At 39.4% G+C, this 27,646-nt stretch overlaps 1 protein-coding gene and 1 pseudogene across 16 annotated transcripts in view; one reads left to right on the top strand and one right to left on the bottom strand.

Moving 5' to 3' along the window:
* The window catches only part of ADD3 (adducin 3), a 129,778-nt gene extending 103,497 nt beyond the window's left edge, over nucleotides 1-26,281 (bottom strand). For 4 of the 16 annotated variants that reach the window (XM_069567060.1, XM_069567073.1, XM_069567066.1 and 1 more), the window contains exon 1: nucleotides 18,265-18,351. The gene's annotated coding sequence lies outside the window, so the exon portion shown is untranslated. Of the gene's footprint in view, nucleotides 1-18,264; nucleotides 18,352-22,371; nucleotides 22,425-22,995; nucleotides 23,139-23,324; nucleotides 24,225-25,909 lie in introns of those variants that run through there. The other 12 variants (XM_069567057.1, XM_069567072.1, XM_069567061.1 and 9 more) reach the window with 11 other exon arrangements.
* LOC138427935 (ATP synthase subunit f, mitochondrial pseudogene) lies at nucleotides 5,441-5,784 on the top strand (annotated as a pseudogene).
* Nucleotides 26,282-27,646: the final 1,365 nt, after the last annotated feature.

Genomic DNA, 27,646 nt, shown 5'->3' with positions numbered 1-27,646 from the left:
CCAGGGAACCTTCCTGACCCAGGGACTGAACCCCCACCTCTTATGTCTCCTTTACTGGCAGGCAGGTTCTTTACCATTAGCACCACCTGGGAAGCCCCACTATCCCACTAGGGACCTTGAAAGCCTTGTTATTAAAAACCTCACTTTTAAAATGTAAACATCTCTGGAAAATCAGTAAACTAATCAACTAACATTTCAACAGAGATTATCTGAGACAAGTTAGCACCTGGAAAGTCAAGAGTAAGAAAGCAAAAAAGAGGCGCTGAGAAGAATCTTAAGGAAACCAAGGACATATTTTGCCCAGTTCACAGGTCAGCCTAGATTTAGGCCACTTAATACATCTCACAAATCTTTTCTAAGTGGCCGAGCCCTAGATTACTCTTATTACACCAAAAGCTCACACAATCAGGTATGACCAAGATCTATATCTGTAACAAGTAACACCTGTAGGGAGCTGTAAGCAATGGGTAGAGGAATGCCAATCACATCAATTAACGCCAATTAGCACAGTGTATTTCAATCAGGTCAGTACCTTCAAAATTCCATAAACTTGAAAGAACTTTCAATAAGACGACCTCTGTACAGGGTCACTAGAATAATGTAAAAAGTCTGGACAATTTGAAAAGCTGGTAACTATAAGAATCTCAGATATCAGTGTTAGGAATCCATGCATTTGGACAATTATGCCTTTGTTAAAGTTCATCTATAACTGTAAACAACTTTCAATCAGGTAAGAAAATATGTCACATGGTTTGCTCTTTTACAATTCAAAAAGTACTTTCAAAGTATGTAAAATGCAACCAGATGCTATTGGCAAAGAACCGACTCTTTAGATGTGACCAATTTCCAAGAACATTACCAGCAATGTGGCCTACACATTGGGTGCATACAAAGCTTTGAAAAGTTCATATCTAATATAATCATCTATTCAAAACACTCCACGCTTTCCCACATTTCAGTGGTGTTTCAAATTTATAAATAAATTTCTCAAAATGCGTAGAAAACCAGAAATACACATATAATTGAAACCTCCCTTCTTCCAAATAGATTCAGAACATGCTACCCGGCTAATGACACTGAAAGTCCCCTTTCTATCTAAAAATACAAATTGATGGTAATGTCTGAGAAAGAACAATAGGTCACTTGCATTGTAACGTAAAGCTTAGTCACCAAGTGACAGCTTTCCTTTAATTTAGAAGAGATTTCCTTAGTTCCAGCTACTACACAAGTTTAAATCATCAGTATACTATTACTCTGAAGACTAGCCTTCTGTAGATGCAAAACGTATTTAAATTCCAAGCTGCAATAACCCTTGTGATAAAACTTTTAAAGAAACGGATAATGATGCATTTCTACCATATCTAGAAAAAGATAAAAAGAGGTATTTTAATAATTGATGTTTTTCTCTTAAATAATTAGAAACATCTGCAGGTGCTATTTTTACTGATTACAGAAATAAAATTGATACTATTCATTTCTATTTCAACAATGTGGAGGATGAACTATTTCACATTATTACTTTGTGAACCTTCTGGATAATGGTCCTAAATTAAAATCTCAATCACAATGCTTAGGGACTAGTTTGTTCTGAACAAACACTGAATCCTAGTCAGTTTAGTAAATGGATAAGTTTCTTGACTATATTACAACATTTATTTTAAGTATATCTCCTCTTTCTTATTCCTCTCACAAGCAAGGATTTAGGAGTGGGCGACGTAAGCAACAATCACTTAACACAAATTTACTGAGCAACTCATAGGTACACACTTCACATGTGTTACCTTGTTTAATCTTCATTGCAACTCAAGAGATGGGTATTTTTATCCTGATTTCACACATGAATAAAGTAAAAAGGCTCAGAGAAGTGAAGCAACTTGCTCAAGGACAGCAGGATTCTGTTCAATTTGTGCTACCCAGTGCTGACCCTTCCTTTTGGATCCCAGCTCTCTTCACTTGCCCACAACCAACTGAACTCGCCCTCTAAAGTTCTCATTCAGTTATACTGACCGTTCTTTAGCAATACTAGTTTTTGGTTATCACATTATAAAGGCAAAAAATGATCAAAACAAATATGATTGAGAACTTTTTGTTACAGAAGATCATACACACAGATAGACGGCAAAATTTCAGCCCCCCTGGAATGAATTCCTAGTGGAAGAATCTGCGACACTGACACGGGACAGAAGAGAAAGATGCTCTAGAGCTATGCTGTCCAGTTTGGTAGCCAACAGCCACGTGTGACCGCGAGTACCTGAAATGTGGCTACTGTGAACTGAGAGGCACTACAGTGTGAAATATACACAGGATTTCAAAGACTTAGTATACAAAAAAAGAGCAAAATATTTCATTATTTTTTCACTGAATCAATACTTCAATGAATCAACAATTCACTAATACTGATTACCTGTTGAAAGGTATTTTTAAACTGTGTTCAATACAATTCACGTTTCTTTGTAGTTTTTTCAATATGGATGGCAGAAAATTTTAAACTACACTTGTATTTTGAGGAAGGAAACAGCATCAGCCTAGGGCCTCCATATGAGGCTTTAAATCAAACTTTGTACAAAAGCCATTCTTGAACAGAAGGCCCAAACTCTTATATTAAACTCTTAAAAGAAAAAGTAGTAGGCTATCAAAACACTTTGGGGAAACCTATATAATTAATTATTCTGATCATAAATGGTAAATAATTGTCAATTCTTATAGTAAGAAGCCAAACATGTAGCCTTCTCATCCACGCTCCTCCAAAATCTAAAAAGCCATCATTCCAACTTCTGGTTTCATATACATCTGTGAACACATTTGTCTTTATTGCTTAAGACTTGTACAAATATTAGGGTCTTCCCTCTGAATGACCATTCTAAGTGCAGTAGATCACACAAGATAACAGGAGTCAAAATACACCCACCTACAAGTCACTGCTTCCAATACATCCCTGACACCCTTTTGTATGCTTAATCATTTGGTTATTTCCCATTAAAGGATCCAAGGAATTTCAGGTAATTGAAGTTTCTATTTAAAAGGCATTTTATCTTCTACAGATCAAAATCTCAGGGGAAAGCACCAATAGAAGCTTTTTTAAAAAAATCATAATTAAAAGAGATATGACATGGTTTTCATAATAATTGATCTATAAAGTTTCTGGGGTATTTTGGCTGTGTGGCATGTAGGATACTAGTCCCCTGACCAGGGATGGAACCTGTACCTGCAATTCCTAGGCCTATAGTTACCATGAAACACTGCTAGCACCCAAGTGGTTTAAATCAACTTAATAAAACACTGAACTCAAAGTTCTCCAGTAAGTATTTTGTTGCTGTTGTTTAGTTGCTAAGTTGTGTCGGACTCTTTGAGACCCTGAGAACTGCAGGCTCCCCTGGCCTTCACTGTCTCCCAGAGTTTGCTCAGATTCATGTCCAAGTACTTTGACTTTGTATCTATTTCTTAAAACTGATTTAAAAATAGATCAAAATACATCTTTTACACTCACAGTAAAATCAAAAGCAATTCTATTTTATTTATTCCCCCCACCATAAGAATGAATTTTTTCAGTTGCTCAGAAGGATGTATTATAGAAGACCATACGAAGTATTTTGGAAAAAAAAAAAAAAGCCAGTTATCTTTTTAAAATTTTAATTGGAGGATAACTGCTTTACAATGTTGTGTTGGTTTCAGCCATAAAACAACACAAATCAGCCATAAGTGTGTGTGTTTGTGTGTGTGTGTATGTGTATATATATCCCATCCCTCCCAACCCATCTAGGTGCCAGGCTGGGCGCCCTGGTGTTATACAGCAGCTTCCCACTAGCTATTTTCACACATAGACTTGGTTATCTTAATGCCTACTAAAACTGTTGTCATGAAATCAAATGTTGCAGCAAAACACTGGAAAAAAAAATCTGACAGAATCCATTCAAAGTCCTTGTATGATGCAACAAATGGTGACTAAAGACCTTATTTGATAAAGAGTTTAATCACAAAATTATACTATAACATCAACATTTCTAATATGTCCAACTTCTTCCTTCACTGTGCATTACGTAAGGCACTATGCCTTATGTGCCACTTAGTTGAAAATAATAGAAAATTGAGGCCAGAAGTTCTATAATCTATACCTCTTCATTGGAGGATGGAACTGTTTCTCATTTAAATATGTTCTTTTCCAAAAGAAAAAAAAAAGTCAAGGCAGCCAAATACATCCAGTTTGAATTTTCAATATAATGTTCCTAAACATGTCAGAAACATTTACCATGTACATGACTTGTTTCAGTGGGGAGCATGCTTAAACAGGAACAATATACAGAAGGTCAGCAAAGCTTTTTGTTAAGATAACAAGAAAGTTCATGACAAAGTCCAGATTTTTAGAAAAAAGCTTTACAAAATACTCCCCAATTCATTAAGAGATTAAAACAAAGACAGGTACCAACTCTTTCTTGAAAAGCAGCTTCAAATCCCTAAGAGACAAAGGTCTCCCATCCTAAGGCTAAGTGGAATTCTGGTGAATTCCCTCACCCCAGAATTGCATGAATGGGTTAAGATGGCTGAGAATGTAATAAAGTAGAAAAAGCTCTGGCCTGAGAGTCAGAGGTAACAGTTTTGAGTCTAGATCAGCCATTTTGAAGATGTCACTTCACTTAATCAAACAAGGTCATTGATCCATAAAAATGAAGCAAAGGTTTCCAAAATTCTGCGGGTCTAGATTTCATCCTCCTCCTCAGTCTACCTAGCTCTGCTCCTCCAAATGTTAAAGCGAACAGAGAATTCACACTTTGACTCATAATAGAAGGTCTGAATGATTCAACAAAGCCAGAGTTTTAGCATCCAGTGCAATGTGCAAACCTGTAGAGTCTCTGTATCTATTACTGGGAAACTTCCTTTTTATTAGGTCATGGGGGCAGAGGTTGGCTAGCACCAGTTTGCTGATCTCTGCCTCTCCCATAATTAACAACCTCCCTCTTCCATCCACTAACATAATTTGCACAGCTGAGGGGTAAGGTCTCTTTTAATTATAATGAGGCTATATAATTCTTCACTTTGAAATATGTATCAAAGGCCACAGGTTCTGTGACCCTTGTCTCAATTTTTCAGGGTCCTGAATGTCAATCATAATCTTTGCTGCATAATACAGACCTGTATAGGCATTTCAAATTACAGTCTTGATTAGGAATAGGAATAATAGATCTTTGTATCACCCAAAATTTTGATCTTAATTTTTTTGATCCAGGAAGATAGGAGGGGAATGGGAAGTTATTGTTGAATGGGTATCAGATTTCAGAGTTACATGATGAAAAGAGTTCTGGAAATGGATGTTGGTGATGGTTACCCAACATTATGAATGTATTTAATACCACTGAACTGTACACTTAAAAATGGTGAATTTTATACTGTGTACTTTACCACAATAAAAAGTACTGGAAGACAGCAGATACCCAGGACTCCCAAGATGGCATCACTTGCATCAGTGAAGAAACTCATGAATGTTACAACAGGGGAGCTGCCAATCTGGATATGAGATAGGATTTTGCCCCTAAAGGCACTGCTGGAGTGTTTCAAAGAGGTTACTAGTGGTATGACAAGTATGTCTACGTGAAGAAAGGAAGCACTGCTGGGGTTTCTACTGTGCTGGCAGCTTACAGACTTTTCAACTATGGCCTTTCTTAGAAGGAACTCAAACATGAGCAGCTAAGCAAGTACCACTGGAGAGGGCCCAGTGCAGGGGACACACTCTGCTTCCCTGACCATGACCTTTGCCCAACACTCCTCCCTGAGGAACGTGATCACTGCTGAATATCCTAATTTGCAACAATGACCAATAAGAGATAACCAGTACAAAAATGAAAAAATACACTGGAAAACTTTCTTAAAGGACCCCTCCATATATACACAAATATGAGACTATTACTTACAGTATCTGCATAGGAATGATGTTCTATTAAATACTATCCAAAGAATAAAAGAAACCAAGTCTAGTATCGAAAAGTTTTGAGTCAGGTAATCCCAAGGCTTGGGAGGAAAATCTTATGACTTGGTGGGTAGCCAAAGGCAGAATCAACAAAATACTGCCAAGTACTAAAAAATTAAAAGTCAAGTTTTAGAAGCGGTCCAGTCCAGCTGGCCTAACAGGGCAGATGCATACATGGGAAAGGCTGACCATTTTTTCCCCTCCCTACTTGAGGATGTTTTCCATGGGAGCACTTCTCAGCTGGAATTTGCTTTGCTTGCATGTATCATTTCATAAAAGTTACCTGTCATTGCCTAGGGTAAAATATGAGTGAAAGATGATTACAATGACCACCTTCCACTTTCCATAGCTTTGTCTGAAGGGGAGGGGAAGCTAGGAAAGCACACTCTTTAATTAAGAGACAATGAATCTAGAAAACACACCAAGGAAAAGAATAGGGCTGGCTATTTCCTCAGATTGTTTTGAGCCTAAAATTGTATTTTATGCAGCAATATTATACAGCAATTTATCTACCAGGTGTAGGTAGGCAAAGTCTTGATTCAGGAATTTTAAAATAAACAGTGAAAAATATCTCTAGAATAATATACAAGGAAGAGAGAGAGTAGAGTAGTTCAGGGATGGGGTGACAACTTACTTTTCACTGTATACTCTTTTGTGCCTTTTGGATCTTGCTTCATGATCTCATATTTCATACTCAAAAGTTAATTTCAAATATTTTAAAATGAAGTTGATTTTATAAAAATGTGACTCAAACAGTAAGTTTACCTTAGAAATCAAGTTAACAAAATCTTTCTTGCTTTAAAAAAAGAAAAATCAGTGCAAGTGCCTTTATATTTCTGATTTTTAATCTTTTATTGTATTGTATGTCCATAAAGTATTTTTAATTTTATTGAGTTGCTTTTGAATATGTTATTTTAAACATTTAACACTTAGAATTTTTAAGCACGAAAGCAAGTTATACACTACACTAATTCAGTAGTCAGTTCTGTCAAATTTGGTATTTTCTTCTACCCATTTATAAAATCACTGTGTCCTAATATAACACGCTCTTTGCACATCTTTTATTAAAGGGAGCTACAAACAAGAATGGTCAGTTGTGCCTGTAAATAAGCGATGAAAAACATCAGAGGAGCCAAATCTTAATCGTTTCACTAAGCAAAAATGCAAAAAAAGTCTTCCTGGGTTGGATTTGCCACTACATTTACACAGGAAAAAAATGATTTTGCAAGCTGCTTTTGACATTTCTAATTGTTTCTTACAGGTGTTTACCATGTGTTATTTTATAAGTTACAAGATAAACCACTAAATGAAATAAGGGGGAAATTCAAGATGGCACAATTACTTCCTGTAATGACAGCATACAGTACTTGATATTGCAATGCCCAATACCACTTTCAGTTCTTTTTTATTATTCCACTACACAGAAGTATAAAATCAAACACAAAAGCACAGCATAGGAAGGCAGTTTCATTTGGAAACAAAAATACTATTCTTTTGCCAAAATGATGATTATTCAACCATTTCCAAATGCACAAATGAAAACATCGCCAAAGACTGGGAAATTGACTGATCACTGACATGCACTAAAAATTAAAGATTATGAAACAGTCACATTTCCAAAGTCTTTTATGTATAGTAAGGACAAGATACATTCAAGCCTTGCTGAATCTACCTAAATTCCAGCTTAACAAGTGTATTTTCCCTCTGTCATAAATCAGAGTATCAGAAACGGAGTAAAATACATTTAAATTTCTACACCTGGTGATCAAATGTTCCCTCCACATCCTCATAGTTCAGCAAGTTGTATGGATTTCTGTGTCCAAAATGTCCCATTCCTCCCTTTCTATTTCAAAGCAAATGAAAGGTTCATTTGCTTGTCTCTAAATGCCTTCTAACTTGTCTCTCTGCCAACACTCTTTATCACCCCATTCTTCACAACACCAAATCTCAGACACATCTGATTATGCCTCTCATTAGCTAAAATAAGTGCCACAGAATAAAACCTTAATTTCTTAAAATAGCACCCAAGGCCTTCATGACCTAGTGCTCTCCACCTTATCTTTCCTATTTTCTCTTCCACCACATCCATCCACAGACCCACATGCCCATGGCATAGACTATTATTTCAGTCAGTAATTTACTCTCGTCTTCAACATTTAAGAGATCTTCTAAAGCTCAACTCAAATGTCATCTCCTCTGTGAATTATTGCTCTCCATTGGGATAAACATTTCCCTTTTCTGTGCCCATCTGCACTTCCAATAAATGTTGCGATAGTACTGCTCTCAGGCTGGTGTTGGAGTCAGTTACATAAGAATCTATTTTCCCCACTATAGCTCTTGTCTGGTTCACATATGCTTTCCTTAAGATGCTGAAAACGTAAGCCACCGAAAATATTATTCTAATAGAGGAATATATGAACACATATATTGTTGCTTTTGTTTAGAACTAAGTCATTCATGTGTGACTCTTGAGACATGGTTGTAGTCTGCCAGGCTCCTCTGTCCATGGGATTTCCCGGGCAAGAACACTGGAATGAGTTGCCATTTCCTGCTCCAGGGAGATCCCAACCCAGGAATCGAACCTGAGTCTTCTGCATTGGCAGGCAGATTCTTTACCGCTGAGCCACCAGGAAAGGTCATAAAAATATATATGTGTATATGTATGTTGCTAATAAATTAGGGGGTGAATTTTATGGTATGTGAATTATATCTTAATTAAAAAAAAATTAGGGTGTGTGGTACATGAAAGTTAAAGAAGACAATCCTTTCATGTACTTCCTCAACAGGCAACTCTTTGATGGCAATAATATTTTTAAGAAGGTAAATATCTTGGGTTGGCTAAAAAAATTACTGGGAATTGAGTTTGCCATAGTTTTCAATTATAGGTATGGAGAAAAAAATGAGCCATCTTACTGACTTAAGACCTAATAAAGTTATTTATAAACGAGTTCCTGCTTTCTGAAGCTCACAAAACTGATTATTACAGAGCCTTCATTTGCTTATCTAGGTCATCTCCATGAAACTGGGCATTTAAAAACATTTAGATTCATCCATGACTTGCCAAAGACAGGATCACAAACTGCTTCCTGATTTCCACCTCAATGATCTAAGTATTTTCACTCTGCCTCTTTAAGCAAACCAAACTAAACCAAGTTTAGCATGATAATTCCTGATTCATCAACTGGGGAAACTAGTTTGATTCTGGAAGTTAAGATCTATGTAAGTTTTTTTCAGTTATTCTTGTGTACATATGAATGCACACTTGTTTCCTAGTATCTTTCTTCAAAAATAGAGATATATTTCACACACCATAATATAAATTATTACTGCAAAAGGGACAATCTGCTGTTGTCGTTGTGCAGTCTGTAAGTCGTGTCCAACTCTTTGCAATCTCATGGACTGTAGCCTGCCAGGCTCCTCTGCCCATGGAATTCTCCAGGCAAAAATATGGGAGTAGGTTGCCATTTTCTCCTCCAGGGGATCTTCCCGACCCAGGGATCGAACCTGGGTCTCTGGAGTCTCCTGCATTAGCCAGGGAATTCTTCACTACTGAGCCACCTAGGAAGCCCCTCACATACCATAAAATTCACTATTTTTCAAACTGCACGATTCAGTGGTTTTTAGCATATTCACAATGTTGTGCAATCATCAACACTCTGATCTAGAACTTTTTCATCACCCCAAAGGGAAACCCAGTACCCATTAAGCAAATACTCGCTATTTCCCTTATCCTCATCTCCTGGCAACCACTAATCAATTAGCTTTCAGTCACCATGGATATGCCTATTTTGCGCATTTCACACCAAATGGAACCATACAATATGTGGCATCTTTGTGTCTGGATTCTTTCACTTAGCATAATGTTTTCAAGGTTCACCGATGTAGTAGACAGATTTCATTCCCTTTTATGACCAAATAATATTCCTTTGTGTGGATGTACCATGTTTATTTAGCCATTCAGCTGACAGACATTTAGGCTGTTTCCACTTCTTGCCTATTATGAGTTAATGCTGCCATGAACATCAGTGTACAAGTTTTTGTGAGAACATGTGTTTTCAATTAAGTATATAATGTAGGAACAGAACCGCTGGGATATAATGGAATCTATATGTTACTATTTTTAACCATTAAACCATATTAACTTTTGGAGGAACAAACTGTTCATTTTACATTCACATACAAGTTTTTAAGGGCGGTAACAACAGTTTTTATTTTCTCATTTTGTTTATAAGTAAATTGTTCTACCCTGGAGGAAAAGATTTCCTTTGGGATTCAGGGTCCTTAGAGCAAAGCCAAGGTTTTACAAGACAGATTCAGTTCAGTTGCTCAGTTGTGTCTGACTCTTTGTGACCCCAGGAATCACAGCACGCCAGGCTTCCCTGTTCATCACCAACTCCAGGAGTTTATTCAAACTCATGTCCATCGAGTGGGTGATGCCATCCAGCCATCTTATCCTCTGTCGTCCCCTTTTCCTCCTGCCCCCAATCCCTCCCAGCATCAGGGTCATTTCCAATGAGCCAACTCTTTGCATGAGGTGGCCAAAGTACTGGAGTTTCAGCTTTACATCAGTCCTTCCAATGAACACCCAGGACTGATCTCCTTTAGAATGGACTGGTTGGATCTCCTTGCAGTCCAAGGGACTCTCAAGAATCTTCTCCAACACCACAGTTCAAAAGCATCAATTCTTCGGTGCTCAGCTTTCTTCACAGTCCAACTCTCACATCCATACATGACCACAGGAAAAACCATAGCCTTGACCAGACGGACCTTCGTTGGCAAAGTAATGTCTCTGCTTTTCAATATGCTACCTAGGTTGGTCACAACTTTCCTTCCAAGGAGTAAGCGTCTTTTAATTTTATGGCTGCAATCACCATCTGCAGTGATTTTGGAGCCCCCAAAAATAAAGTCTGACACTCTTTCCACTGCTTCTCCATCTATTTCCTATGAAGTGATGAGACCAGATGCCATGATCTTCTTTTTCTGAATGTTGAGCTTTAAGCCAACTTTTTCACTCCCCTCTTTCACTTTCATCAAGAGGCTTTTTAGCTCCTCTTCACTTTCTGCCATAAGGGTGGTGTCATCTGCATATCTGAGGTTACTGATATTCCTCCCGGCAATCTTGATCCCAGCTTGTGCTTCTTCCAGCCCAGCGTGTCTCATGATGTACTCTGCATATAAGTTAAATAAGCAGGGTGACAATATGCAGCCTTGACATATTCTTTTCCCGATTTGGAACCAGTCTGTTTTTCCATGTCCAGTTCTAACTGTAGCTTCCTGACCTGCATAAAGATTTCTCAAGAGGCAGGTCAGGTGGTCTGGTATTCCTATCTCTTCCAGAATTTTCCACAGTTTATTGTGATCCACACAGTCAAAGGCTTTGGCATAGTCAATAAAGCAGAAATAGAGGTTTTTCTGGAACTCTCTTGCTTTTTCCATGATCCATCAGATGTTGGCAATTTGATCTCTGGTTCCTCTGCCTTTTCTAAAACCAGCTTGAACATCAGGAAGTTCATGGTTCACATACTGCTGAAGCCTGGCTTGGAGAATTTTGAGCATTACTTTACTAGCGTGTGAGATGAGTGCAATTTATGTGGTAGTTTGAGAATTCTTTGGCATTGGCTTTCTTTGGGATTGGAATGAAAACTGACTTTTTCCAGTCCTGTGGCCACTGCTGAGTTTTCCAAATTTGCTGGCATATTGAGTGCAGCACTTTCCCAGCATCATCTTTCAGGATTTGAAATAGCTCAACAGATTAAACCCCTTCAAAGAATAAAGATGTATAACAACACATCAAACCCTTACTACAGAAAAGTCTAGTCATCAAAGGGATTAAATATCCAAATATTTTAAATAAAAGAGGAAAATAACTCCTAATTTTATACGGTCAGTCAATAACTATGCATTGATCTCCATTCACAGACTCTTCTACTCCAACATCTCTCACAGACATTTCAAACTTCCTATGCCTCTAACTAAATTTCTACTCTTTTCTACTCCCTCAAATTATTCCTCCTGGCCAAAATTATTCCTCTTGCAAACTTCTGCCTACATCCCAAACCTTGGTGCCGAGTTTGACTTCTCTCTCTCACGTATACTTCACATCCCAGTCAGTAAACCCTATTGGTTCTATTGTCTAAATACTATATTCAGAATCCACTCAAATCTCACCACCTCTACCAGAGCAATTTCTCACCAACATTATTGTACCACTATGATCGAGTGTCAAAACACAACCAAAATAATCCTTGTAAAATATATGTCAGATTATGTCCCACTTCTAACAGTTATCAGTGGCTTCCCAACATCCATCCCCCATTTTGTCTCAGCCATACCAGACACCCTTGGGCCTCAAGGCATTTGCCTGGCATTCCCTCTGCCTGCCATTACCTTCCCCTTGGTATCATCCACAGTCCTCTTGGTACTCAAGGGGGATTTGTTCCAGGATCCTGGTGATACCAAAATCTGTGGATGCTCAAGTCCTTTAAATAAAATGGCCTAATATTTGCATATAGCCCAGCACATCCTCCTATACACTTTAAATCATCTCTAGATTACTTATAATACCTAATTAAATGTAAATGCTATGTAAATAGTTATAAATACTAAGTAAATTCTATGTAAATAGGCTCTGAAAGTGAAAGTTGTTACTCACTCAGTCCTGTCTGACTCTTTGCAACCCCCTGAACAAGGCTCCTCTGTCCATGGGATTCTCCAGGCAATAAGACTGGAATGGGTTGCCATTTCCTTCTCCAGGGGATTTTCCCAACGCAGGGATTGAACCCAGGTCTCCTGCATTGCCATCTGAGATTCTTTACCATCTGTGCCACCAGGGAGGGAAGCCCTGACAAACAGCAAATTCAAGTTTTGTTTTTTGGAACTTTCTGGAATTGTTTTTCCCAAATATTTTTGGTCCGTGGTTGATTTAATCTGCAGTTGCAGAACCCACAGACAGAGTACTGATTGTATCCACTCCCTTACCTTCTTTAGGTCTTTGTATACATGTCAGCTTCTTAGTAAGGACTTCACCTGGTCACTTCAATTTGCCATTGCCCCCAAACACTTCCTTTATCTCCCTTCTCCCTTCTATATTTCTCCAAAATATTTATATCAACACAATATATATTTTACTTATTTATTTTTCTTTACCCCCAAGAATATAAACTCCTTTCGGACAAGAGAGTTTATCTGTTTTGCTCACTGCTGTATTCCCAGCACTTAGAAGAGGGTCTAGCACATAGTAAGTACTCAATAACTATTTGTTGAATGCATAAATGAACAAGCAAAAGGAAGCATAAAGGTGCTCAGAAAAGCTAAAGAGAGGTCAGAGAAATATTTATGAGGAACTAATATACCAAAACATAATAAAGTTGTGATGGGAAAGGAAAGTACATTTCTTAAAAAAAAAAGGGGGGGGGGCAATGTTTCTAGTTAAAACAAAAGTTTAGTGTTTCCTAAAGCCTAGTTGGCTTTAGGAAAAGTTACTATCCTTGCCTATTTCATTGTTTTCAAAGAGGATCTATCCACTGTCCATTGATAAGGGCCCTTAGCTTCTGAAGAACTGAAAGAAATTCTGAGAATGGATAAATGATGATGTCCTTTTCTCAGCTACCACATACACAAAGAGACAAGGGGTTGTCTTAGCCTTCTATCAGACCTCGTCCCAGGATCTTCACCCAGTACAATCATGTTTCTTAGCCACCTTTCAACTAAAACCACTAATTGGTAAACTCACCTTTCTAAGAACTACAATCACAGCTTCTTCAAACCAAAATGGATCTTAAAATGATCTCAACCCCTCACATATTTTATTTTAAAAACTACAGTGAAAAAGGAACAGTGACTTGCCCAAAATAACTTGAATAGTTAATTATACTAAATATTTTTCAAATAGTAAGTGATAAACGTTACCAAATCTAAGAGAATTCAGACAATTGGAACAAATTCTCTAGTATCCAAAACAAGATAGTCAAAAATTAAGTCAAAATTATTATATCTCATAATATCAACAACTCCATCTATCCACATGTTAGATTCAAAAGTTACAACAGAGCCATCAGCAAACTATACTCCAGTATTCAGCAAACAAACTAAATGATGGATGAATTTAGATTTAAGAAAAATATACACCTTCTCCCCAAAGGAGGCTTTCATTGTCCAGTGTTGGGAATGATGAAGACTTCTAAAGTCTTTTTGCAAGTACCAACTTTCCTAAGCATTACTGGCTTCAAACAGCAGTATAAAGATGTTTCTATGAATCAATCATTTTCATTTTTCACATGAGGTCCAGAGGGAACAATTTTTAAAAGGCACCTGATTTTCACCACGCCTGCCACCCTCTCCTCCTTGCCCTGCAATATTGTAACACACTTCCTCGGCAGTGTGTCCTTGGCACTGTTTCTGATAGAGTATGTGATAGCCTTCAAGTGCCTTACAGTGAGATGAGACTGTGAACCATGATTATAAACTATCTCTAGCATGCTACAGGAAAAAGGATTACTATTTTTTAAAATATTTATTTATTTGGCTGCACCGGGTCTTAGCTGCCACACGCAGGATCTTAGTTATGGCATGTGGGATCCAGTTCCCTGACCAGGGATCAAACCTAGGCTCCCTGCTTTAGGAGCATGGAGTCTTAGCCATTGGGCCACCAGGGAAGTCCCAAAGGATTACTCTTCTCATGGTCAAAAATTTCTTACCAAAACCCTTTCCATGGTCTGCATCGAGTGAAACTAAGGACCACCCTTATTCTTCTTTCCTGAGGACCTTTCTCTGACTGTTCTATCCATTGGTGCTCTTTTCTTGATCAGATGACCTATAGCATTTGTGATCTGTACTTGTAGCATTCATCACACACTGGCAAGTAACATCTTTTGTACAGTCATCTTAGTTGTTGCTGGCTTTTTTTTTATGCTTGACTGGATAAAGAGTCAGAATCTCAAAGAGTTACATAATTGATATTCCTAAGGGGATTTTCCAGACAATAAAGCGTAATCTTTCTACATATGAAGGGAAAGAGTCAGAAATTCTAAAAGGGCAATTGGGTTTTAGAATACACAGCACAACCATCACTGAACTGTAATTTTAGAAGCTTTGTATTATACCAAAATAATGATTCCCATGCTTTTAAAGTAATAAGGATGCCTTTTAAGGTCAAAACATATTTTAAAGTTAAAATATATTTTGTATACCAAAAACATACTCAATATTAGTCAGGTGTTAAATATCTTTTAACAGAGAATACATGCATTCAAGTCTAACTACACAATGGTATGTAAGATGGTACTTAGCTGGTCTACAGAGCTTACCTGATGTGCACAAGAAGTTGAGGTTACCCCAGGACCTCAGACTGCACATGGTTGAACTTCATTGTGCTGTGGACATGCAATACTATTGCCATATCAAAAAGTACTACAATCTAAAACTATTTAGGAGCGAGCAAAACACAGAAGGACTGATGCTGAAGCTGAAACTCCAATACTTTGGCCACGTGATGCAAAGAACTGACTCATTTGAAAAAGACTCTGATGCTGGGAAAGACTGAAGGCAGGAGAAGGGGACGACAGAGGATGAGATGGTTGGATGGCATCACTGACTCAATGGACATGAGTTTGAGCAAGCTCCAGGAGTTGGTGACGGACAGGGAAGCCTGGCATGCTGCAGTCCAAGGGGTCGTAAAGAGCTGGACACAACTGAGTGACTGAACTGAAAATACAGAAAGACTAACAAATCCCTACCTATCCCCATCCCACTCCCTCTCCCAAATCGAACATAAAATCCTTCATTAACTCAATCTTTCTTTCCAAGAAGCAGCAGATTTTTAGCAACGTGAAACAATTCACTTCAATGCTTCAATAATGAACTTCTTGTGGTTTTAATATTATAGCAAAAGGAACAAAAAAATGAACATTATAGACAAGCCAAATATCTGAAAGTCCATCTCTCATGTATTTCCTGATTCTACTGAAATCTCAATCCTATTTACCCATTTTACCACCTTCTTCAAACAAACAAGCAAAAACCACCAATATTTTGCAGCAAAGGTAGAAATATCATTGTAATCTCAGTTCTAGTCTTTTGTGCAGTTACCAATAAGAATGAGCTTAAATAAATAGCAGGTGAGCAGAGCATTTAAAGGAATTAGCCCTGGGCTCAAGTCTTGGCTCTGTCATTTATTAACTGTATGATCTTGGGCAAGTTACTTAACTCAACTTCAGATAATTTATGTAAAGTGCTTAACAGGATCCTTGGCAGGTTTTAAGGGCTGAGAAAAGTGGTTACTGATTAAGTAATTATATATAATAGATACATAACAAAGATATCCTTCTTATCATAACAATTTCAAAGCTTCCTTCCAATTCCCTCTTGTCTGGCTCTGACAGGTCTGTCCCAGGTATCATAAACCTCCACCCCTGACCTATACCTGGTTCTACCACCTCAAGTTCTACCCTTGGCTATGAACACAAGCAGTTTCTGGAAGCGAGGGAACACATGACAAAAAACAAAACAGGAGGCCACTTGAGTAAGCTAAAACAGCAACAAAATCCACTTTGAAACACTGAGTTCACTCAAGCAGGACTCTGCCTTAGAACCAGAGACAAAGAGAAAGGCAAGAGAGAAAAACTAACCAAATTATTCAAATACTTCTAAAACCCTTACCTTCAGTTAAACAAATGACTGAAGATCTGAAGCCCAAATTTTAAACAACAGCATTATTGTCTGCAGGAGCCATCAATAACCAGTGCCACAAATGAAACATGCCTCACTAAAACAATTCTTTACCATTTTTAATTTAACAATGATTTAACTGTTGCTAGACTATTTTTTAAGATGACATCTCAGCAACTTTTTCAAGTTTCTTCTTTCCCCATGCATTTCAACAGGCAGTGAATTAGTTCATCATGTGTTCAGGCCTCCTGCTGGCAAGCATAATTAAAATTAAGCAAGCAACAATTCCACTTGGTGTTAAAATCCTGTCAAATTCTTTGATGAAGCTGAGTCTGGTTTCTCGAGGAGCCAGTTAAAAGTTCTGCAACAAAAACTTGGGGTTGCTCAACTTGATGCTGGCCATTTCTTCAGTAGATGGCACTCTTCCCTTTGAGCCCAAACTACACAAGCGCCAAGAAGCATGTTCTGTGACATTCAGGTGTGATACAAAGCAGAGGTTCTCTCTTCAAAGCTCCTAACTGGCCGTCACAATCGCTCCAGAAACTCATTCATCAAAAGTTGATGGTCCAACCAGACACTTTTAAAGAGCCCAGGGAAATTCAGATTATAAAACATCAAACACAATATTAATAAAATCACCTAACAAGTGATTACCAAGTAATCGGCTTCTCAGAGCCTTTTCTATACTTTTTTATTCAGGTATAAAATGTTCCTTCCCTAATACAGGTATAAAATGTTCCTTCCACTGAAAGGTAGCAGCCTTTCAGTGGCTACTGATCAAATCTTGTCTATCAAATCTCACTAAGGTATTCAAGATAGCACAGTGTTTGGAAAACTGATTTTGTCATTATCAACATTCACTAAGACTAATGAAAGATGTATTACTTTCCTATTACTTTCAACATTTTTGGTTGAAAAAATTCATATAATTTTTGATACCCACTTAAAAAGAATCAAACATCCTAATACAAAATTGCTGTACGTCTAGTTTTCCAAAAAACAAATACATATTTCTGATTCATTAATCTTTTACTTTAATACATAATAGTTCTCAGTTATTAATGATAAGTAAGGTTTCCCACACTTCTGTTTCAGAGACTTTTTTAATTAAAAAGCATACAGTTATGGACAGAAATAGCAGGAAATTCTTTTTAGTGCAACCTCCAGGTGAAAGCCAAACTTTTCAGCAATCACCTTAAAAATTCCACCTTTTCTAGTTGAGCTAAAACTCAGTCCTGGCAAAAAAGTCAAAGGAGAAAGGCACGGTAAAAGGAACACGGTTTTCAGATTTTAAAAAGGAAAAAACAAAAGCACTGAGAGTGGGGATAAGAAATGGCAAAAACATAGCAATTTCAGTAACCATCTCTTTCCCCTGTCCACTTTCACCCTATGCACCTAAGCCCATTCAGAACTCCACTTGAGCTCTGACCATCATCACCCTTCCCAAACACTTCCTCAGATAATAAAAGGCTGACCTTACAGAATCTTTTCCTTGTGTACTAATAAGACAAATGAGATTAGAGGTAACAATGCAGCTAACAGTTGCTGGCTTTAATTTCTGAAGGATTAAAAAAGGGATCCCCGGGGAGGCCTTGATCCCAAAATATACTTCTGTAGATGTACCAAATAAGCCTAATTACCTTCTCCACGAGGATACTGAGGAAACCTATCTCTTTGCTACGGCATGGAGTCATTCCAGCAGATCAAAAGATGACAGGACAAGAATACTGTATGGAAAAGAGAAAGGAAATGCTGTTCTCACACAGGATGAGCTGAGCCATTGTGGAAGAACTTCACAGAAACATTGCTGACGGTGACGAATTAAAGGCACAACTAAGTCCCCAAGATACTGATAAAACTCAGCACTGCTCCAACCTGACTGCTTTCTACATTGCTGAAATTCCAGCTCCCCTAGCAAGCAACCAACAATAGCCCTGGGAGCTGAATTAAACAGGCTCTTGAACTCACACCTGCACCGTCCCTTCCTCATCCATCCTAAGCCCTTCTTTGGTGGGGGATGGGGGAGTGAAAAATTACAAGAACAAATTCAAAGAGGTATAAGAATTAGCAAAAAGAATAAAGGAAGAATTCCATGTATGTTACTTAGAGTTAAGTTTTCATATTACTTCCCTTAATAAACGTTGTGAGCATTAAATTTTGAAAATTGTTTTATTAATATATACAGTGTGCTTCTTGAAACACTGGTTTTAAGAATGTAAGTTATTATTACTGCCCTTATGTTTCTAAAAAGTGTCTCACCCCTTGGCCAGCTGGTTGTGGGAAGTTTTTAATCTTATGGAGGTCAGTATGTCTATGGCAGAAAAAGTGAGCTTCATAACCCAGTCTTCAAACTCTAGTCTTGTTTGAGTCAGTAGCAGTCTTAAATGCTAGTTAATGTACTGCTATATACCAATATCCTCAGGTCCAGTTTCAGGCAATTTAAAACAAGAGGTTTCAAAGTTCATTTTATATCAGGGAGTCTTACCATTTCCAATTAAGCTTTAACTAAAACCAACTTTTAAAACAAGTAATTGTAAAGTATATACGGTGGTGAGACAGATCAACCTGACATTAGGTAAAATCAACTCAGATCTCACCTCATTATAAAGATATAACTATATGTCAAAGACTAAACACATTTTATTGGAGAAGGAAATGGCAACCCACTCCAGTCTTCTTGCCTGGAGAATCCCATGGACAAAGGAGCCTGGCGGGCTGCAGTTCATAGGGTCACACAGAGTTGGACACGACTGACGTGACTTAGCAAACATATTTTATAATAATAAGTCAGCTCTGGCATAGTTAAAAACCAGTCTATACAATCTTCCTAAGAGGGAAATTTACAAAAACAGAAAGACTTTAAACATCAAGGATGAGTTTCATCCATTTTTATACTTTTTGGTGATCATGCAACTACTTTTTAAGTTATGCTAGACAATTATGAAAGCCACATTTATTCTTTAAGGTTTCTAGGATACACTTTTAAATTGCTCCCTCAGTGTAGTAAGTCATGTCCTAGAAACCTGAAAGCTACTATTAATGCAGCTTTTCAAAGATACACAACAAGAAAATAATTTAAAGAAAACAGAAGACTCTGATTCTTATTATCTATGCTATCGTCTAAGACTTGACAGTAAGTTAAATGGTACTTTAATGTTCAAGTATGTTTTCAATTGTGTAATTAACTTACTTTTGAGCTTGATTTGTGATTAGTCCACATAATAAGAGATCAACGTTAAAATACACATGAAACAAAATACCCACACACATCTTTTTCTCTAACACTTTAAAGTTTCAGTTAATTTCAGTTAAAACTGCTCTATGCATGCAGTTGATATTCAAATAATCACTACATGAATGCCAGGTGAATCATTTTGTAATTAACCTGAAAGGAAGAGCATCCTCTAAGTAGTATGGTTACACATGTGTGTCCTTAACTAGCTACTGACAGAAAAAAAAAACTAATCAAATTCATCTAACTTATTAGAAATAAGGGATATACAAGGGATATCAAACTTTTTCTTTCAAGCCATAGTCAATGAACCACTGGTAACCTGTATGATTTAGAGAGGATTCTTAATATACACAGCCCACTGCAGTAAAAATTTGAGACTGTCTTGGCTTTTGGCCAAAAGAATTTAGTCACTAGCAAGACCTGAAATACCTCATAACAATCTCATCTAGAAATACTGGGGCACATACCCCAAGATCAAATGATAAAGAAGACATGAAATAAAGTACTAGGGCACCCATTTTGAATCTCAATGACTAGCCACTGCTCAATTTCAAATAGGGTGTTTATGTTTAAAAGAAAGTACTCTTGATTAAATATTTTAAATGTTTTCTATTCAAATTCTACATGTTTAATATTTCCAAAGGAATCTGAAACAGCACTGAACTTTAATATCAGAAAAATGAGTGTTTATTTAGTGTGAGAAACATATTAGTAACCTGTGTTTTCAATACAGTTTGAGCTTTCTTAATTCAACGGATGCTATTTTTAAACACTGCTCCCTAATATTATCTTTCACTAAATTGCCAACAAAGGACATATTTGATCTCTACAATAGTAATCCTAAACATTACTTCAAACAGCTACTAATTTAGGTTATAATTAACTAGCTTGACCTATCAACGACACTGGTGAAGCAGCAACACAGAGGTCCTTGAGGAATGGGAGTGACCAAGTAAAAGCCACTTATAGCTAATTGTAAAAGGTAACTCAGGTGGAATTTTGAACAAACTGAAGTTAATATTCACCTCAGGTTGATGCAGTGTTGATAATCAGAAGATCAAGCCTACTTACTGACTTAGTGCAGAACTAGAATCAACAAAGAGCCTGTTGGACCAGCTGGGGCCCTACACATCTGGCAAGAACAACAAAAAAAGACTTGAATCTTCAGTAATTAAAAAGATAACATAGTACAGCCCACATTCTAGCATTCGAGCTACATACATCATGTGAAAAGAGAATCCTCTTCCAACGTCAAAAGGTGATTCTACATAATACAGATTGGTTACCGCCCTTTAGATTTAAACACATCTTGGTAATAATACAGGAGGGTGTTGCTAAACAAGGCATACGCACAGTTGCAGTCTTGGAGACCCTGTGAAGACACTTCATTCATTTGCAGGTATTACCCAAGTTTCATAGCAGCAGGGGTTACTGGCTATGTGGACTCACTTTCAAATCAGGCTCTGGGTTCAGAACCAGCCAGTCTGTGCCTAGGAGTTATACAAAATACTTAAACCTTTATGTCTGTTTAGGCATTGGGTTGTTATGAGGATTAATCATATAAAAGTCTATGCCTGGCACAGAGGTAGAGCAAATAATATTGGCTGTTACAAGTATTTGCTGAGTCTTCACTTGCTGGGTCGCATGATATAACCACCTTCAAAAAAAGTAACTTTATAGTGGTGCTGATAAACACATAAAACACTGAGGTCTATAGTCTAAGCACTTTACACATAAGAACTCATATGGTTCTGATAGTATCATTCCCAACATTTTACAAACCCAATTTGTTCAGAGTTGGTTTTTATAATTTTATATAATTTCTTTCTCGAATAGAAGTAAAATTTCTTGTACTCTGATGACATACATAAGTGCTGCCCAGTACTGCTAACCAACTACTTTGAGATGGCAGAGATTAAATAGCTAACAACCTGCATAGGCTTAAGCCTAACAAAAACACTCAGGCACAAGAGACCTACTTCAGGAGGGCTCACAACCTCAGAGGTTGGGCCCTACCCTGCATTTAGGTTTCAGGATTGTGTGTAGGAGGTGGGCTGATGCTATGTACTCTTAATCTCAAAAGACATTCTGGTTTTACAAAGACCACATCCACACTTTAAACATCACTGAGCAGAACCTGCATTCATACCGGTGTAACATTATTGAAAAGGGGGTTAGAAATAGCAAAGTGTGCAATATCATTTTCTCATTCATTCTCAGAATGTAAAACATTGTGAATATACAACCTTTCTATCATGCAAAATAGTTCCTAGATGTCTTATGATTACCTGTGTCATATGTCTACCAACAAACATTTGCTTATAACATATATGTAAAAAAGCTGCAACTTATTGAATGCCTCATAACCAACTATCTCAAGAGCTCAAATTATGTTTAACATTCAAAGTAGACATACCAATTTTTTTCTTTAAAAGCAACTGTTGCCAACATTTTTCAGTTACTTAGAGTTTTAAAAGCAGAGACTGAACTCTTTGGAAAAAGGAACACTTACATATAGCAAAAATGGCCTTTTTTTCCCCCTGGTCTTCCCTCTGCAAAGGTAATCTGCTTAATTTAACCAGAGGAAAATGAGTTACAGTGCAGTTACAATGCAATGGAGACTTTTAGATATACAAACTTTATACATACGCTCCAAAAGTAACAACCCTATAAATGAATGGGTCCTATCTCTTACTTTTTTTTTTTTACAAAATACTCAAGCATCTTATTTAAAAACGACAAATTGTGAGGTATTCTTATTTTACTCCCTTTAACAATCTAATTAGAAGTCCTCCAAAGCCCAAAGTAGGATGTACCCAGCATGGTGCTGATGCACTCCATTCCAAGAAAAGCAACCATTTCATACTCCTACATCTAAAGTGTCCAACATAAAAAGTTCACGCACCTTTCAAATGGAGCTGATTTCTACCCCCCAAATCTTATCAACTCCCTCACCAAACTTGCATATAAATCCCCACTCAAAGCCTCTTGGTTGATTTAAATTCCATTTCTCTCCACACCACTCCAGCAGGTCAATTACAACAGCACAAGTGCCAAAGAAATTAGTGGTTTTACTCACGCTCCCATTTTAAACGGGCACCTACTTGCAATTAACTCTCTCCAACAAAAAGTTTACCTGAGGCCATTCTTGCCATTTTACTAGAGGCCTAGCTTATTCTACCTGTCTCTGTGGTCTTGCCTCAGCTATAATGGCATACTTCCGAACAGCCTGGACGCCCCCAAACACCAACTAACCGGACCTGCAGCCAACTCTTGCCTGTCACCCCGAGCAGGAAGCACAACCTAACATGTATACATTTGCAGGGGTGGGGTGGGTGGGGTGTGTGTCGGGGGGATGGGGACACAGATTACAGGAGAAAGGTTTGGTTGAAGACTCTCAACTTGGTAACAGAAGTTTGTTTTTTTTTTTTAAGGAGGAAAACAAACCAACACTTCCTCCCTTACCTCCACCTTTTTCCAAGCGCGGGAACCTCCCAACCCTCCTGGAGCGCACCTTCAGAGCTTAAGGTCCCTCAGATCCCGAAGCTTCGGCCAGTTCTTGGTTTTTAGAACTCCCCGTCCTCTGAGAGAAATCAGAGGACGCCCGAAAGACTCGGGCCCACCCCCGCGGCGCCCGGAGATCCTCCCCTACAGGTCCACCTTCCTCGCCCAAGGCTCCCGTTCCAGCCCCGGAGGGAGAAGGGTTCACCTGAGGCCGCAGGGGCAGCCAATAGGAAAGTCCCCTCGGCCCTGCAAGTCGCCGCAATCCCATCCCCGCGCGACCCCCTTGGAAGGGTCCCCGCAGCCCAGCCCGCGCGGGCGCCTGCCGTCCCCGCCGCGAGAAGCGGCGGAAAGGCCGCGCCTTCTCTCCCCTCAGGATTACCTCGTAGCGCGCAGCCGGCTTTGTGCTTCCCTCCCTCCTTCTCCGCGGCCGCCGGGACTGCAGCGGCCGCGCGATCCTCCACCGCCGCCTCTTAAGCGCCGCACGGCTCCAGAGGGGAGGGCAGAAGGGGAGGGGGCGTGAGGAGGGAGGGACCTGGGCGCCGAGCCCTGAGAGGCAGGAAGCGGCGACACCTGGGTCGCGATGCTTCTAGCTCTCGCTCTCCGTTTTTAAAAATACAATTTAAACCCCTCTCTTTCCCCTCCCGCCCCGCGCCCCCGCGACCGTTACCGGCCGACGGCTCACGCTCCGGCGGGACTGGCAGAGAGCCCCTCGAGCGTCCCCTGGCCCCGCCCCTAAGGCTCCGCCCTTAGGCCCCCAGGCTCCTCTGGCTCCACCCCCACAAGCCCGCCCCTCGCGGCCCCCGAACGCCCCTGGTCCCACCCCTCGGGTCCCCGAGCGTCCTGGCTCCGCCCCTTGGAATCACAGGATGTTCCTGACCCCGCCTCCTCAAGGCCCCGCCCCCAACGCGGCCCCTCGGGCCCCTCCAGAGCCTTGGTACCGCCCCCTACGGCCCCCTCGTCTCCCGCCCGCACCAAGTCCCTAAAGCCGCGGCCGCGGGGCCCTACAGGCCTGGCCTCTGGGATGGCCTGGTGCGGGGCAGCTGTCTGGCATCTCTTTAGCGTCCTCCTCCAGCTCTACAGCTTCGATCCGTTGCGTGCCTTGCGGGAGGGTCGGAGGAGTAAAAGACCCCGACGGAAGCTCGACTACGAGGGATAGGAAGGGCGCCTTGGAAATGCCGCCCGCCCAAACCTGAGCAAGGCGCCCCCCTCCCCCCACCACCGGCCACACTCCTGAGGTTGAGCCACAGCTTTCAGAGTCAACCTCGGCCGCCTACACTGGCTGTTGGGTCTTCAGCAGGAGGCCACTGCTAAGGTTCAACCTCCACACACCCCTCACTGGAGGGGCCTGGGTGTTCTCAGCATAGTTGCCTATGGGGGCGCCTCTTTCCCGCTACTCATCTCCTCAGAGGGGCAGGGGCTCTCTTATCAGCGCCACTTGTACGCCTCAAGGGTCTTCACCCCGAATTTGGCCCCTGGCCTTGAGACCTTATGAGAGCTCATCTCTTGGAGGTGAAAAGTCAAGGCACTGCCAGCCTTGAAAATGAACTCGGGGCCCGGTAAACTTTGCAGGGATGTGGATCTATCCACAGGTGACACTGGGCCACCCACCCCCCGCTGCCCAGACAAGACCTACCCTAGAAATGGACCTCCCAGCAACGCACACCTTTCTCTCCCACCCACGACTTGCACACCCCTCCCGCATACGTGTCCTGCGCGGGCACAAATCCACTCCCAAGCCCACCCTCTGAGCGACATTCTGGTTATTCACGGTCTCTTGGGTCAACCCCACCCTAACACACAACAGCAAACTTCATTCCCCACCCTTATCTCCCTTCGTTTCCAAGGCATTGGCGACAGTCCACTTCATTTCCTTCCTCCTCTGCAGACTCTTCTCTTCCCCCTCAAATAGTTCGTGCCATCCCCCTCATCTTCATCCCCTCCTTCTTCCCTAAAAATGTGCTAATTAAAATGTAGTTTCCTCTTCCCACATATGAAGTGTGGAAAATGAATCTTGTCTTGGCACAAACTGATTCATTTATCCTCGCTTTCTCTCTCCACTGGACCAAAGCTATAGAAATTTTAGTCTACCACCATCTCCCATATGCTCAAAATCTAACCATGCCTCATGGTTTTTAAATACCCCTAAAGGATGGTGGGGAAGGTTTCCTGGCTTTGGGGAGAAAATATTTAGAAAATGCTTAGCGTGTCATTTTATTTGGCATTTTAAAATATCTGCAGTATTTGAGAGAGATATTGGGAGTGGCTAGATGTTTTCTTGCATTTAGAAAAATGAAAAAAAAGCTTGGCACGCATCAAGGTTAGCCGGTTTATGAATAGCCCCCCAAAAGTGTATTAGGGGTACATATCAGACAATAGTCTCCACTGCACAGGACGTTTGCCTGTCAGAGATCTAGAGCACCCCCCCCCCAGCCCCAAAGGAAGACAAATTAACATAATCCATTTTAAGCATGTCTGATGAGCAATCCTTCCCGTGATCACTCCATTTCCCACAGTTTCTGGACAAAATGGATAAAAGACTTGCTTACCCGCTTAGGATGCAAGGCTTTCTTGTGTCCAGGGCAGTAGACGTGCGTGTCTTCTAGGTGTGGATTCTGCAGTGCTGCACAGAAACCCACTGCAGCCTCAGACCGGCGGCAGCGGCAGCTTCTCCCAACGCCGAGTAGTAAAGTGTGTGACTCTGGTAGAGACTCCACAGTTACCATTAGGCGCTTGCTTATGAGAGAGGAGGCGGAATCTTTCTTAAAGGAATGGGTAGTGTTTTTCCTCTCCACTATTTCTTCATGAGAGGCTGAAAGGGTGGAAGCAGGGAGTTTTTTTGGACTGAGTATGGCCGTACAGCTGTGGGAGGTCAAGGTTAAAATTAACTGGGTGATCGAGGGACCGATTTAGTGTGAGTCAATGAAATGCTAGAAGCATTGGTTTTAAAGAGCCCTGCTAACTTCAAGCTCTGGGGTCCATGGCAGAAATAAAGTGATGTGCCTTGAAACTGACTAGTACTTTGTGTTAATAATTAATTTCGAATCATCGCTTTAAACTGATAACTCTAAAAAGGGAGGTTATTTCATATTTAATACAAGAACACGAAAAGAATAATAAAACACACAATTGGGAACAAGAGTTAAGTCTTACTAATAAAAGCATATCTGCTATTTCAGTGAATATCAGTATTAGAAAATATTGTAAATCAACTGTACTTCAATTAAAAAAAAAAGAAAATATACTATTGCCAGATCAATCTGTACTTGTAAAAATTATAGTATTATTTATAGAAAAAACAATAAAAATCTAAACTAAGAAAATAATAGCTTGCTATTATGCTATTTCAGTGGCAATTCAAAGTTCAGCAAAATTAAGGAACTCATAGGTAGATTACTTCAAATGCATCCAAATTTACTATTTACACTATTAGAATGTGGTGTGTCCACAAAGGAGGAAAATGAGTCTGCTTTATAACTTTAATTTTTATCTCAAATAATATTCCTCAGTTTAAGCACTGAACATCTGAGATTTTTTTTCTTCAGTGGTAAATAAGGAGGTGTGGTCCCACAATATGAATAGAGAAAAATATGGAAAATATTCTGCGATTGATGTTTTTACACAGCTTTTGTTAACGTTTGTTAACTACCAGTGATCTTGAGCAGGTAAGTAAACTTTTTTGTTCAATCGTCCCCTATTTTTTAAAATAAGGATGTTGCATTGAATTTTTCTTTAGTATTCCAAAATGCTATGATTTTTATGACATTTATATTTTTGTTATTTGATGCATGTGTATTTCACTCTACACTCTGCTTCTCCTGAAAACTTGGATTAAAAATGTCTTTATTTTAAATGTGTAAGCAGAGCTTATTATTTACAACTATTCCAAAACTATTTTGCAAATCACATGTTGTTTTTGTAAAGGGAAAAAACTTAATTTTATCTGACTTATGATTGTGTACCCAATTATGACCAATTTTCCTGCAGCAGAATCCTACAATATTGCTAAAAATACTGACTGACTGGAATACAAAATATATGTTTAATAGCAGTTGGAACATCATTAAAAAGAACTGGTACATCATCAGATGGTAGAGTTGGAACAGAGTTTAGAGCTCATCGACTCCAACCCTGTAATTTCACAAGTGGAAAAAATGGAAACCCAGAGAAGCAAAATGGGGGCTCAGGGAAGTTAACTCAGTCTCTACTCTTCACATACACTACCCCATGGACTGTATCCCATGAGGATCCTCTGTCCATGGAATTCTCCAGTCAAGAATTCTCCA

This window comes from Ovis canadensis, chromosome 22, assembly GCF_042477335.2.
Source record: "Ovis canadensis isolate MfBH-ARS-UI-01 breed Bighorn chromosome 22, ARS-UI_OviCan_v2, whole genome shotgun sequence".
Taxonomy (NCBI): domain Eukaryota; kingdom Metazoa; phylum Chordata; class Mammalia; order Artiodactyla; family Bovidae; genus Ovis; species Ovis canadensis.
The sequence above is the reverse complement of the archived record's forward strand: the minus strand, read 5'-3'. Positions and strand labels throughout refer to the sequence as shown.